We start from the raw sequence: 16,029 nt of genomic DNA, 5'->3' as shown, positions 1-16,029 counted from the left end.
GATCTGACAACCATGGAGCAGAAAATGCAGAAATGTTCTGCAACCTGGCTGGTGCAGTAGCAGCCATCAGTGAGACCTGCTGATGTGCCAGCTCAGGACAGCAGAGCCCAGGGGCGTGTGTTGGGTGCTTTGCCCATCAGGACATACTGAGACCCAAAGAAGACAGTGGAGCAGGTGGAGTTTTCGCAGATGAAGTGGCCATAAATAAAGATACCCCTTTAGACATTTTCAGAGCCACTGGTGCAGTTAGGCAAATTCTCTTCTGCTGCATCACATTTAAATGTCTCACTCTGTGCATTGTGATCATCACTGATACCATTAGCCAGCAAAACTAGTTACACAGTCATTACAGAAGCCACAGCACAGAAATAATTCACAATCAGCAATGAACTTTCGACCTGAGTTACTAAAAATAGATATTGGAGCTGTCCCCCTGCAAAACCCATTTCTCCCTCCTGCCCCATCTTCCAGTGGCCTGTTTCCAAGGGACTCAAAGTGCAACACCTTTTCAGCACCTGGTTTGGAAAGGCCTGTCAGTGTTTGCTGGTGGGTGCAAGTTATTTTATTGATTCTGAGTGGCAGCAAGTAGTACAACTAGAATAGTCCTTACACCTGTGGAAAACACACTGCAGCCAGCAGTTTTCTGCAAGGTTTTCTGATGCAGGGCTGCTTCATTAGGCTGGCCTTGCAATGCTCATCAGCCAGCATGAGGGAATTCATCACAAACCTGGAGCGACCAGCAAGAACAACGGGGGCAGCGAGCAGTTCCTGTGTCCCCCATCCCACAGCACAGCTCGCTGAAGTTTTAGACCATCAATGTTGAGTCAAACATGCTGACTCCAGACACTACTCGAGGGGCTTTCACCTGGGGTTTTTGGGGTGAGGAAGAACAAAGCTGTTTAGGAGCCTGCTGGATGCTCCAATTGTTCTTTGATGCATCACAGCATCTGTGACTGGAGTGTGTGCCTGCACCTAGGCACTGCTGGGGAGGTCAGTGCCATGCCCGTGGCTGCTGGGAGCTCGCGCTGCTCCAAGCCCTCCATCTCCAGCTGCCAGCATCCCGTGCAGTCTAAACAGCGCAGAGTTTGCTGTGTCTTAAAAATCCCAAGAGCAGAGCAGCTGCAGCCACTCCAGGACAGCAGTAAAGGGACGTGCACATGAGTCCAGAGAGAATTATTCTTTTCTCCTGGCACTATAGCAAGCCCTAATGAGAAGCAGCCCTCGCGAGCTTTTGAAGAATGAACTCACCAGGAGACTCCTCTGCTCTGATCGGCCTCCAACCCTCTCATCTGCTCAGGAGAAATAATAAACTGGGACATACAAGTTATTTTCATATGCACAGTTGAGTAACCTCACATGGGGAGGACTGGCAGGGAGGACAGGGGCAATGCTGGAGCTGCTCTCCTGAGGATCAGGCAATGCAACAGGGAGCCTGCATGGCCCACAGAAGTCTCTCAGTCCCTTTGGGAAGATGCAGGAGAGGGCCAGGGGAATGAGGTGCTCTGTTTCTCAAGGCTAAAAAAGCTGTTGTTTTTTTAACCTGGGCTCAGCTCTGGATCATGCCGGCTGATTGCTCCAGGACAGATACACAGCGTGGCCAGGCACATCACAGGTCCTGGGCATCTTCTCATGACTGCCCAGAGAAAGAGCCAGAAAGAACAGGGTTGTCTTCAACCAAAGAATAAACTTTGAGGATATTATCTGATGGCCCAAACTGTGTTACTCATGGGGATTTCCCTTTCTTTTTTTTTAATTTTAAATATTTCACTTTTTTAAACCTTATTATTTTTCCTTTAGCATTTGTTTTCCTGCTGGCAGACAATTTTTTTGAAAGGTCACATCCAGTTAACCTCTGTTCATCCTACTCTTACTACTTTCCAAGCCACATAAGGAGGATTTGACTTTTTATTCTAGAGAGTAAATTAATAAATAAAATTATAGGCATGGCCCTGAGCCCAGCTGCACACAAATGCAACTACATGCAATTGAATTGCCTCTTTTTTCCAAGACCAGGAGCAGCAATGCAGCTATCTCCCTTTTCCCCCCAAAGTTTGAGCATCTAAAGCTCCACTCATATTTTGCAAAAGCTCCTCAGCTGGGCAAAGCCAGTGATCCAACAGGCACAAGGTTTTCTAAAGCAAATTTCAGTCTTTCCCAAGGGACAAGCCAAGTCAGCTCAGCTGAAGTGTCCTCCCCAGGTGGGAAAAGGGCTCTTTCTGTGGAGTCAGCCAGCCCTTTGCAACATTACTACCACAGACAAAGACAAGGGGTGACAGACTCTTGTGATTCCCAAAAGGTCACGGGCAATTAGTGGCTCTGGCAAGTTTTAGATGTTGTAGGGCTTTTGCTTTCTAGTTTATAAAACCCCCTTGGTAGACAAGATGGGGCTTGGGTTCGATTTTCATAAAATATAGGTTTTAAAATATGTATTTGTTGTTAAACCTTGAATTGAGTTCTCCTTGCATAATCTGCTTACCCCAAGATCTCCTGTCTCCTGTTTCCCACAGGAAGATGGTCAGATAAACAGAGATGGAAACCTTGTCCATTGCTAGCTGAAGCAGTGACCACTCTTTGAATTTTCACTTAAAGTGCTTCTTGTGACCACTTGCCAGACATCTGGAGACAAACAGCTGCTAAAAGGAACCAACATAAACCATGGATGTTTTGAATTGTTTGTTAGACTTAAATATTTCTGAACCTCTTGGTTGTTCTTGTTTTTCCCCCTTGCTTGAATTGTGTCAAAAGTCTTCCAGGAAAAAGAGAAGAACCGAGATCTAATTTCCTAAACATAATGAAAAAAAAAAAAAAGAACCCCAAGTCTGCCAAAGTTGCAGGTATTTGTATCTGCTTCTAAAGAAACAAACAATCAAAACCATCCCCCAAACAAAGCAACTGTCCTCCCTCCTTCCTCTCGCATGACGGGCTAGAAAGGCAACTCTCCTTTCTGGTTTAATGCTGCTTTTCCAAGAAAAAAGAAGTTTTCAAGTTGGAGACAGAATGAAATGGGCTAATTTATGCCAGCAATTTCTGCTGAAACTTCCAAAATCTTGCCCACCAACTTACAGAACTGTAGAACCACAGGGCTTGAACCCCTATCTGGCAAATCTCCGAAGGCAAAAAATAAAGGATAAGCAAATACACATTTAGAAAATTCATAAACCCTCTGACTGCAGCCTGGAATGCCTGCTGCAGAGCAAATGCCATCATCTCACAAACCCAACAGAATGTTCAGCTGAGTCAGCCAAAAAGTGACAAAATAAAAACAAACCTGGTTTGGACATTTGGAGGTTTTTAAAAAGGTCTTTTCTAAGGTAATCTGCAGACACGGTGTATGGATATAGGCTTGTAGGTACTTTTTTTCTTTCTATCCATTCTGCCTTGTGGTGTTTAGCCTAAAGATCACTAAAATAGATATTAGAACCTTCCTTGCCTAGTGCCAGGACATACAGACTTTACTTGTTGGTTCCAGTGCTGTATGTTTAAGAAGGAGCGAAGCCCAGAGAGTCCTGCCTGCTGTGGTAAAAGGGGAGAAGTTCTGCCATGGAAAGCAGGCAAAGGGGTAGAAATGGACAGGAATATTTGATCAGGCTTCCCTGTCAGTGACTGAGATTAGTGAGCCTAAAGAGGAGGCTGATTTGGGTTGAGGCTGGTAATGAGCGTGGCTGGAGGGACACTTTTTTGAAAGCACCATGTGCAGTTTCTCCCCAGTGTCTCCCATGCTTTTACAACTGGACTAACCCCTTCCTGCCTGGGAACGGCAAGCAGCAGCTCACTAAACCCCGTTCTTTATTATCTTTGGCCCACTTTAAGTGATAGTCCTAATTTTCCAGGCCAGCAGCACCTGGCCCAGCAAGCTCCCGAGCAGGCTGTGCCACAGGAGTGATGCCGGAGGACACGGGCAGAGCCAGGTGCCCGTCCTGAGCAGTGCAGGCATAGCCTGGGACACCAGCGCCCAGGAGAGGGGTTAGTGCCATCACTGCCTCCTTGGGACACAGCTTCTGCAGCATCCCGAAACATGGTGTGACTCTGGAGCTGCAGCACCACCTTAGGGATTTTTTTCCCCTTTCTGGGATAAATGCCCAAGTCACGCAAGCCTGGGGATGCACACTGGGGCAGCAAGCACTGCAAGCAGCTGGAAGCTCACAACCAGGGCCTCTCCAGAAGGTCTGTGGCTGGGGAAAGGGTCCCATCCTGGCACGGAGCCTCACCTCACTGCTTCCTCAAGGCCTTTTCAGGATCTTTTCGTCCAGGACAAAATGTCAACAACCTGGCGCACAGCTGATGTTTAGTCTGACCTCGCTGCTGTGTCTCCAGCGTGATGCTGCCTCACAGGGATCACTGCTTCTCAGGCATTTTGCACTGCAGAGCTCTCAGAGAGGGACTCAGCACAAGTGCTGGCTCCCCTGCAAAGCTGAGAGGCAGCTCCTGGGGTCTCATGTGCTGGTCCAGCCAGGAACATGGAGGGACTGTCACCCAGCATGGGACAAAGCAGTCAAGAGGCTCAGCCAGCACTGTGAACTCCATCAGATGCACCGTGTCTGCCATCCACTGCTGCCAAACTCCATGAAAAGCTCTGACTTCCCTTCAAAGAGCCCTTTCATTTTGCAAAACAGGGGCATTGGCCAAGGAACAAGTTACTCACCCCATCCCCTGTGCTCTGTCACTCAGACATGGAGCACAAACCCTCCTGGCACCACAGGAACCTTTTGGTAGGATCACACATTGGGCTATTCTGCATTCCCAAAGGAGCAAGCACCTCTGGGGACCACACACTGATTTTTCAGATCAGTTACTGAGGTGGACTGTGAACAGCTCAGAACCTTCCTAAGCTGGTAACCAGGTTCATCCACACATTGCTCCTCCAGGGTGGATGGGAACATCCCCACGCAGACACCCAGCAGCCCCAGGATCCCCAGGATGGGATGGGGATGAGCAGCTCAGGCTATGGGTGGCACTGGGCACACACAGGACTGGACTCAGAGCTGGGAAACAGCACTGAAGAGCTGTGCATGGAGCAGGTGCTGCATGAGCCACAGACCTTGTTGCAGGACATCACTCCAGCAGCAGGTGCCCAGCTGGTGCTGGGATCCTGGTCTACCACCAGGCTGGACCAGGGAAACAGCAGCACATGGGGGATTTTTCTGGTGTGTGGTATTTTGCTTGCAAGTCCCCCCCAACTTCCCAAGGAGCTGGGAGGTTTGAAGGGATCGTACAACACCTGCTTAGAGACCCTCACCCAAATGAGCCAGGCCATCTGGGTGTGGATCAATTCGCCTGTGTCAAACCCTGCAGCTCACCACACTTACAGGGATGGATGGAGATGGAGCAGAGTCCTCTGGCATGGGCTTCATGCTGGCCATGGCCCCCACCTACCTGCTGGTGCTCAGGTCAGAGCACAAAATCAGAGACAGGAGTGGTTCTGTGGGGTGTAGGAGTGCAGGAAAGCAGTGGGACAAATTCCTTTTCTCAGGTGCAGAGAGGCAGCTTCACTTCCCACGCTGTCTACTGGCATGAGGGGAGAGGAGGAGGAAGATGGGGACCAAAGCATCTTGCAGAAAGGGGGTATCCACAGGGCCCACTCCCTCACACACCCCAGGAAAAACCTGCTTTAGACACTTGGCTAAGTGCAAGTGCAAAGTCCAAGTGCATGGGCAGGAGGATACAGCCAGTTTCTCTCTCCTTTTATTATCATTATCAACACCTGGGACACTGTGAAAGCTTTCATGAAGGCTGCACCTGGTCCTCCAACCTCATCCCATTTTAGCTGCTGTGTCCTCTCACAAAGCTGCTGTTTTGAGTCAGAAAAGGGTATCGAGAGAGCAGCTGTTACCAGCCACAAGCCCTGCTGTGCCTCCCCCCGGGGTCAAAAGCAGCCAGCCCAGATGGTGGAGCAGGTCAGGAGAGGGATGTGCTTCACGGGATGCTGACAGCCCCCATGTGTCCTGGCTTTACTGCAACCAGGAGATTCCTGCTCCTGAGCATTTTCCCTTGTGGCTCTAACTCCCCAGGAAACCTGACCTCTCCCCCAGGGCAACAGGATGGCCACAATGGCCGCAGAACCTGCCACCCATGCTGCTGTTGTGACAGTGGGGAAGCCAAGCATGTGCAATGCCTTCAACAGAAAGGGTCTTCTCCTGGGACTGCTGATGTTCTGGTGGTCCCTACTTGAGCACAGCCTAGCTTTTGCCTAGATCCAGCCCTAGGAGAGCTCTAAGCCTGGCCCTGGGTTCAGAGTTTTCCCTTTCCATTTCCCCAGGCCATGTCTGACACACAGGTAGCTCATCCCAAGCCATGGCCAAGCCTACAGAGAGCTACAGGTGGCTCTCTTTATGCAGAGCCATGTCTGGGACAGCCCGGGAGCATGAGCCCATCTCTTACAGCTCCTTGGGGCTCAGAGAAGGAGGAATTTATGAGTGGGAAACACAAGCAAAACCCCTGTTAGCCCCATGTTAGCTCAGAAAGCCAAAGCCCACCAGGGAGGCGATGTATTTTTCTGCTTCACTTTGCCATAGTGTAGCTCTTCTCCCCAGGGAGAGGTGAAGAAATGCACTGCTGGCCAGTGGCAACCTTCCCCATAACATCTTCCAGGGACTGAGAGAGACTGGAACCACCCTGGCCCATGTCATGCCTCACCAAGCCAATCTTCCCACCATGTGAAAGCTGTGGCCAGACCTGTCAGAGAAGCCAAGAAGAGGGGCACAGCCCCTCAACTCTTGGTTCTTGAGCCAGCTGGGATCATGCTTAGCTGTTTTTGTAGCAGCAGCAGAGGCAGCAATGGAGATGGGGATGAGGTGGGTGCTCTGCCAGAGCTGAGGGACTTGCTTGGCACTGGACATGGCACAGTAAGACTCCTGTCCTGCACAGCAACAGTGCTGCCTGTGACAGGCTGTTTTACTGTCTGAAGTCTAAATTTGGCCCTGTGGCCAGCACCAGCTTCACTGCTGAGAAGCCAAGGTAAGGGGAAGCGAAAGCCACAGGAACTGTGACACCTGTTCTGCCCCGCTGTTTCGCTTGTCTCACTCTCAGGAAACCTTGAGTTGCTATATTTGAGCACTGATTACATCCTCGCTCTGTTCTTATCCTTGTTTGTGAAGTTTGACTGATTTCACACACTCTTGTGTACACAATGTGCCACCCTCTGGCTGCCAGCGAGCACTCACAGCTGGCTGGGCTTACCCCCCCTCCACCACAGGGACACAGGCTCCTGGGGAGGATGGAAATGCTGTCCCTAGGCCTTCTGCACCACCAGCATCCCAGCGCACATGGGAAACCAGAGAGGAGCTGCTGGAAGGCCAGGCTGGGTGCAGGTCTGCGATTTGACACCCCCCATGGCAAGAGGTGCCCAGAGATGGTGGGTACTGGCCCTTGTCCTGCAGGGCAGAGCACCCTCTGGAAAAGCCAGGACAGCTGCCACAGACATAGGGGTCTGCATTTAAAGAGGGAGAGGATGGGGATGAAACCAATGCAGCTGCACAGCAGCCCCTGCAGAGGAGTGTGGCAGGGAGGCTAGCAGGGGGCAAGTGGAGGGGGGAGCAAGCAGAGGCTGTGAGGGTTGGGGCCCGTGGGAGAGGAGGGAGAATAAAGGATGGCCACTAAGCCCCAGGCCATCCTGGATGGGTGGGTTCCTGATCTCCCGGTCGTCCACCATCAACAGCACCTTTTTATTCCTGAGGATGATAATGATGATTCATCCACGCCAGGAGACCTCCCAGCCTGGGTCATGCTGCTCCATAGTATGACCCCTCTTTCCTTTAATCCCATCTCACGGCAGCTTTTCCTCTCCATCTGTTTTTCTACTATTGAAGGGACCGTTCATTCTCCTAGGAGTCAAAGACCACTCAAAACAACTCAGGCTTTCAAGCCAACCTCCAAAACCCCTCACCCTTCTTCTCTCCAGCCAGAGGGGCTATACTGGAAGGAGGCAGCTGAGTCCTCTTTGACTGGGGGCACCAGCACAGCAGAGCACATACCCCAGTCAGAGCTTTCACAGACAGACCAAGAAAAGTCATGTGTGTATTCGTTTCTTCCACTGGCATTTCCCTGGTCAGACTGATCCAGTCATGACCTCTCTATCCTTAGTTATACACTCTCCTGATACTTTCTTTCACACACTGCTATGGCACTCTTTGGTGCAAGCATCTGCACAGGAGCCCACGCAGCATGGCCTACCCATTTTTCTTCTACCACACGTCAAGGGGATTAGAAGTTACATGTTAAAACACTGCCCAAAGAGTGCTGCAAGATTCATAATGTGGTCACAGGCCCAGGGAGCAAACAGCCTGAAACAGGGCAGGAAGCTCACACTGAACACAGAAGAAGGGGGAACCTACTGTTCAAAACCAACATCCAGGTAAGCACAGCCTTTTGAGGGGTCTCAGCTGGCTGGAAACAAGTCCCTCATGGGTTTTGATCAGCATCCACTGGATGTAAGGTGGGAGCTGAGGTGGGAGAGCTCTTTTTCTCGTATTTGTTCTATTATAGTCCTAGACCTGAGTTATCCCTTCTGTGCAGCTGTCTGCTAAAGAGGATTTGCCTGGAGACTGCTTGTCTGTGATTCTTGAGCAAGAAGCAATGAAATCCTTGTGAGCCCATGCTGCCAGAAAAACTGCTTCACAAGAAGTATAGAGGTGAGCTTGAATGGACACAGAATAGCACGACCCAAAAAGAGGGACTTGCCTGCGTGACTGTTTCCATTTTCTCCTCTTTCCTTCTCTTTTCAGGTCTCTGTCAAATAAAACTGGGGTTAAAATATTTTTCTCCTCTCGTGCTGAGAGGAAAATTAATTGGTCCTTATGAGACTCTCAGAGTGAAAGGATTGCATGAAATGGAATTAACCTTTTGTGGCTATGGAACTGCTACACATGTGCCATAGCTGTGGGCATCACAGAATACCCTGAGTTGTTAGGAAGCCACAAGGATCACTGAGTAGTTTTTGTACAGATATTGTACTGTACAGTACGGTATTTGTACAGGTGACAGGTACAAGAAAAGCCCTGAGAAGGTCGGACATGAGGCTTCATCTGGAGCTGAAGAAAGAGGCTATCTTCAGAATGACTGGTGGGAATAGCTCCTGGAAAACAGGCTCTCCCTCTAGAGCCTTCCATTCAGGCCGGGATCACATGGAACATCCCTTCCGATCTCCTTGCTGGTTAACCACCCCCGCAGCGTCTCTGCCTCATATTTTGGAGATTTCTCCATCAAATGAGAGAGCTCTTAAAAGAGTTAATTAACTCTCTTAATTAAAGGATGTGTGCAACACCCAAACGTCCCACACACACGCGCACACCTCCCAGCCCGGCCGTGTGACCACGGCAGCCCCCGCGGGCCCGGCCGGTGTCCCGGGGGTGCCGGGCTGTCCCCGCCGAGAGCCGGGCGGGTCCCGGCGCTGTCCGCGGTCCTGAGCGCCCCGCGCCGCTCCGCGGGGCACCCCCGGGATACAGGGACGTGTCTGCTGCTCGGGCGAAGCTGGCTGACAGGGAAAAAAAAACCAGCCAACAAGAAGGAGAAAAAAAAAAATTAAAAATCTATATTGGAATTTATCATTGGAAAATGAATGTGATGCATGTCTTTCTCCACCCCCTACCAGCTCAGGTGTATCATCATCCTCCAATCCTAAACTAAAAAATTGTTACAGCCCAGTCCCCTGATGTACTTCCTGACATACTCAATCCATATTCTGAAGCAAATTCCCCAGCCACAGAGGGAATTCACTTCCGAATGTGAATTGAGTATGAAAAACTTCCTTGGGGTGCCTTCCTGAGCTTTGCAGCAGCCTGAAGAGCAAAGTGGGGGAAGAGTGGAGGTTAAGAGTTTCAGAAAACACACTTCTGCAATAATACATAGTTAATCTCCCTTACAGCTTTTAACAAGCTGCCCTCCTTACAGACATTTACAATTTGAGTCCCTTCAGGCCTCTCTCTGCCCTGAAATTAATACAATTCTTACAATGAGGCTCATGGCAGGGGTGGCACATGTCACTGGCCCAGAGGGGCACACGCAGCTGCTGAACAGGTGGGTGCTGCGTATGAGAGGTGGCAGGCAGCAATAGAGAATGACTCAGGGATTCACCCAAAGAACACAGCAGACATGCACAAGTGGAATGAGTCATTGCTCATTCATTGAGACAATTAATCAGAGACGAAATCAAAGGAGAATGACTTATCTAAGCCTTAAAACGGGCTTCTAAATGCCTGCCTCCTTTCTACGTCTTGCCTGTAGAGCCCATGTCTCTCTAAAGTGAGAAATTGAAAACAGAAGCTTTCCTTGTCAGAAATATTTATTTAGGGTGAGCTCATTACAGTGGCTTTTAGCTGAAGCTATCATCTCTCTTGTATACACAGCTCTTTGTCGGTCTAACATATTCCTCCTAAAGAATTTTTGCTATTTGAAAATGTGTTTTTTCTCCACTAAGCTTTTTTCCTATCTGTCTTCCTCAAAATTTCTTCCTGTTGGGATATTAGGCTTTTAGAGACACATCACAATATACCAAACCATGGAGCACTCTGTTTCATATCCTACAGGTTCTCATGTGGATAGTCCAAAGCCAGCTTCCAGACCCCTGGATGCCTCCTGGCTGAACCAGTCTCAGGTGTATGGTCACCAGCACAGTCTCAGTGCTGACTGGTTTTCTAATTCTGGCTCCTAAATGGTTTGGAGTCAATTTCATTTGGAAATGACAGAATCCTTGAAGTTCATGGGGCTGATAATAACTTTACCCAACCAAAGATCATTGGAGAAAAATGGTTAAGAGCGTGGACTGAATGCGCTTGAAAGACGTGAATCGTTCTGCGATAAAGCTCTGGCCTCTGAGTCCAACTTTTCCCCCGAACCTCTGCTCCTGCCTGGCAGCAGGACTTCCTGCCGCGTGCAGAGACACGGAAAAAACAAAAGCTAGGACAAGCGGGTCACCCAGCTTCACGTGAGAGTGGAAGACCGAAAATGCAAAGACTTCTTATCCCTGCAGGAGACGTCTCCACCCTGACCCCTGCAGACCTTCGGCTGAAGAGTCGCTAACACCCAGCCTGACAGAGCAGAGACGACTTGAGCAGCCTGCAAGAATGGACCCACGTTGTTATCACAGAGCCACAAGAAAGGGTGAAATGTCTCCACTGGGCTTGGAAGAAATTCCTGGTATTTTTGTCGTATTTCTAGCCATTTGGGATAAGAAGCAAGGCTGTGAAGGTTAACCAGAAGCTGAGTTAGGGTCCCAGATAACCCAAGCCAAAGTGCCAACGAGCAGAAGAGCCCCAGACAGGTTTTGCAGCCAGGCACTGACACCGGGAGCTGCCTCAACTCACAGTAACCCCCGGCACAGGACACAACACTCTGTGAAATGCCATAAGCAGCTTATTTTACGTGGCTGTATGTCAGGAACCCTCCGCCAAAATAAACCCCTAGGCTTGCTTCAATGCATCTTTTTAAAGAAAGGAATTTATATAAATACCCTTTTGTGAAAGAAAAATATTGTTGTGAGTCTGTGCAATATTTCACAAGATTTTTTTTTTAAAATTATCTTCACTTTGGAACATAGGAAGTAAAACATTAGCCTGAATAACAGTCTTACCTACATTTTGCTGTTCTTATCACCTATGACAGGAATCTCCAGGTGATACCTGGGAGCCAGGCTACAACCAGCACCTACCTGAAGAAAAATGAAAATGGCAACTATATAATGAAAGTAAGATTTTAGCTCTTTAAAAATATAATAAGTATATAATAAAAAATTAAATAAGTAATAAGGGTCCTCTATACATTAAAACCCGCTCTTTACATATTTGTTTACAACATTTATAGAGCAGTTACACCTTGTTTACTCAGTGCTTGTGTTCTCTGCTCACTCAATACTGTGAGAATGAAGATTTGGTTAAAGTCTAGGTAATCTGCCAGCACTCTGGCATGTCTGGATTCTCAAGAATCCATTGCTACGGAAATAAAAAGGAAATTAAACCACTGGAAAAATTTAAAAAGTATGTTAGGTTGCTATGGAGCCCGATTAAATTTGGAGGCAAGGTTTAACTTGCCACTTCATTCACATCATTTGGAGGTAACGTTTAATTGACACTTACTTCACATCATTATGCAGTGAGAGTGGCAGGGGATTGAAGGGCCCTGTGCTGCTGCTCAGTAGCACCCCAGGCCCTCTCTAAAATGACCCATGCACAGAAATCCTCTCCTCAAGATGCAGTGTGGGCACCACCACCTTTCAGTCAGCTCTGGCCACATGAACCTTAAACACCTTTCTGCAGTTTCTCACTCCTCTGGTACAATTTTTAAAAGTAGTGGCATGTCAATGGATATGAAATTCAGCCACTGAGGCTGTCAGACTCTTTCAGGTAGTGTCACGAGCCAGTGCTATTACACTGCAGCCTATTTGTGGTATATTACAATGCAATATATATAGAAATGAACCTCCTCCTCTGAGATGGTCCCTCTCACAAATTAAACATGGCTTACAATCTATCAAGCATGCCTGCAACAGCCTGAAGAACAGTAATAAAAAACCAACCAAACAAACAACAGGTTTAAATTGGTTTTTCTGTAGTTTTTCTCTTATTCAAGTATAGACCAGTATAGTGCATTGTAACAGTACTTTTCCATGAAGTCTGGGGTCTGGACCTTTTGGCAGTAGTGACATAAACTCTCTGATGGTGATCTGGTATTATAATACTGCAAATCAGTCAAATAATCCCTGAGGTGAACTAGAGACCCCTTCACTATTCATCTATTCTTTATTAGCAGTAAGTAAAACCAGTAATCAGGCAGCAAGCACCTTCAAAGTAAAAGCTGCTGCTCTGGAATTAAAAGTCATAACTTCACAAGCAGTTTCACAGCAAGGCACTTTTGTCAAGTATCACATTGCTAGTAAATGCACTCCTATTCACAAAAGAAATTTCCCTTTTTTTTTTAACTTAATGTTCTGGTACTTCAATTAAAACAAAAATTCAAGTCCTGGTCAACTGAAACTCGTAACTGCAGTTGCAATTGTACCCATACAGAAACCTTTTATTTCTAACCAGTCAACAAATTCTGGCTGAGCATTCTGAAGGCCACAGTTCACACCATGAAGTGCTGAGGAGAGCCACATGTAGCACACAGTAACAGAAGAGCACATTTACCAAGGTTTATATTGCAATTGAGTACTGCAAGAAGTTACAAATTATACTTATAGAACCTCCTAAACATGGCCATAACACAGCCCCACTGCAAGTTCTGCCAGCATGCTGCTGCAGTTTGAAGTCAGACCTGCTTGTAAGAAGATGAAACAACCTCTCTATCAGTTCCCTGGTTCATCTGTGTGGTTTTTTTAAAAACCTGCATCCTTCTATTTGATTTCTGAAGTGTCCCAGTACCATCCAGACTCACTTTCCCTTCCCACCCCATCAATAGGCAGGGCTTCCAAAATATCCACTCCTGGCCCTGCCAGCAAGTCCCTCTGTTACCAAAACATGCTTCTTCCTCTCTTCAGGGCCTATGTTTTGGTCTGGGAAATGGTATTAAATAGGAATCCTCCCTCTGCCAGAGAAATACTGCAAGGAAGGAGGCTAACCACCAATTTGAGGCATGCACATCTTTAGCTGGAATATTACTCCCCATTCAAATTTTCCTCTGCTCCAAAACAGACGCTGGGGGTATTTTTTCCTGTGAGCAGCATTTCTCTGGAGTAACTCCATGAATTTGCTGCCTGAGGCTGTGCTCCATCTGCACATGTTGCTCCCACTTATCAAGCAAGGCTGGGGAAACACAGTCTAGTACAGCTGGGCAGCAGGACAGCTGAAACACAGGAGCCCATGTCACTCAGATCTGCCAGGCTGTTAGCAAATCCCTCACAGCACTGGACAAACTCCCACTGGTGTCACAGGGAATTTGGACAGTGGGATCTATGGCAGGCTTTCATCCTCAGAATAATAAACTTTGTCCCAGCCTTAAGGAAAGTTGCCCAGGAGAAGAAAGTGGAAGGGAACTCATGGGGGTCTAGAGATTTACATCAGTACTGGCAATTAGACAGGGCTATGGAAAATCTGGGGAGCCCCACATGAGCAGTGAGACAGGCAAATGACTGTGATGGGTAACAGATGAGATGGCAAGAGCACAAGCATGGAACTCTTCACTTCAGTTGTGCCAAACCAAAGACCCTTTGACTACTCATCTATTCCTTATTAACAGTAAATAAAATCAGTAATTAGGTAGTAAGCCCCAGGGACACTTGCAACTGCAGGGTTTTAGATGTGGGGGTGCAGAGGAAAGGACTGAGGAGCTGCTGCTAAGCACAGACACAATATAAGCTTTCTTTGCTGTCTCTACTCTGTATTTGCAGAATAAATAGAAACTCCCAAAATAACCTGTGTCCAGTACCTTTGTGGACTTCATGCTGACATTGGTTTTAAACCACCTGCAGGTTTCAAAGTGCCCACAACCACGTCATGTACCCTTCAGTATGCAAGAACAATGCAAAACTGTGAGCACTATGCAACACTGAAGACAGCGTGGCAATAAACAATGAAGATGAGTTACTCTGTCCATCCACTTTGTGACTATTTGCCCACAGAATTCAGACAAAAGGTTTTTCTAATACCCCCAAGTGCAAAATACCACATCTGGAAACCAGGAGCACAGATGTTGTTGCTAGCAGATGGGAGAGGCTGCCTCAGAAAGCAGCAGATGGAATTTGAAATCACCATGGATCACTGAGTCTACACAAGCACTTGGCATGCCACAATGCCATGGTAAAAACGGCAGGCAGAGTTTGTGGACACAAACATCAAGAGGTTGAGAAGCAATCTTAGCACCATTTTTGGGGGGGTACGTAGAGCACCAGGCTAACAGCCGGTGCTGGGTCACGAGAAGCAGGAAGCACAAAGCTCCAGAAAAAAATGTTTCCAGCTTCTGAATTGAATGTATACAACATAAAGCTTCAAGTGCTCATTTGCTGCAGTTCATCCAAGAACTGAATAGATTAGTGGGTAGCAGGAGACCATCTGGGACTTCTCAGCCTTGTTGATAAGGATGCAGCAATCCACAGGCTGAAGATGAAGTTCAAAGCCCAATGTGAAAACGCACTTGAAATTCTCGGTAATGACCGCAATCAAATATTAGAACAGGTTCGCCTAGAACATGAAGAATTGCCACTATCTTTAGGGCAAGCTTAGGGCACTAACTTTTGGGGAGGAAGACTCAGATACAGCTTTCAGAGTAAGTTTTTCAGATAAGCAATATAGAGGGGGTGGAGAACGGAATTGCCGCAGGTGGACAGTCAATTCTGAAGCAAGAAGGGCACCCACAAAGGGACAAGTCTGTGGGTGTAATTCACATTCCACATATCTGGCACACTCAAATTTGCCTTGCTGCCAGCAAGCCCTGGGAGTTTCCTGAAGAGTGCAGGAGTTTCCACAGAGATTTCTCAGTGACAAAAGGTTATTGACACAGACTAGACTAGCCAGTCCTCCACCTCAGCCAGACTTCTCCCAGCACTACTCCATTCTCCAAGCAGTGGGGTGGAATGGGTTGTACCCTGATCTACTTACCAGTGACAAACACAGCACAGCATTTTGCAGTACAGTCCAGGCAACTGGTTCCTGCTGGTTTATTAAACCACTTAGCCAAGGGTCAATGGGATAACACTACTAATGTGTAGGTTTCCTTAACATACACAAAAACGACCAGCTTAGGCTCTAGCAGCTGCTTTGCACACAGTTTTTCTCAAGACTCACTTTTTCCAGCATGATGACTCAACTCTTTCCTAGGAGGAAAATCAGTCAGGTTTGGCAGGCTAAGTACTCCCTTGGCTGGGCAGTCTTGCCTATAGGATATGGAACTCATTGAGATGAAGCAGAACGGATCACAGTACTGCTACTGCAGCAAAACATGACTGCTAAGCTTTATACCCATATTCAAGTGGTATGTGCTGCTTAAATAAAAAGGCTATTTTGTTGCTGAAAATAGCAACTGCAGGTATTTAATGTATTGATGAACTAAATATGCTAATATGTAATAAGCAATATTACATTCGCAGGAATGAACTGATTATTTTCT

The sequence above is a fragment of the Corvus brachyrhynchos genome, unplaced genomic scaffold (assembly GCF_000691975.1).
Source record: "Corvus brachyrhynchos isolate BGI_N302 unplaced genomic scaffold, ASM69197v1 scaffold3, whole genome shotgun sequence".
In the NCBI taxonomy this organism is placed as follows: domain Eukaryota; kingdom Metazoa; phylum Chordata; class Aves; order Passeriformes; family Corvidae; genus Corvus; species Corvus brachyrhynchos.
Note: the sequence above shows the minus strand (reverse complement) of the source record.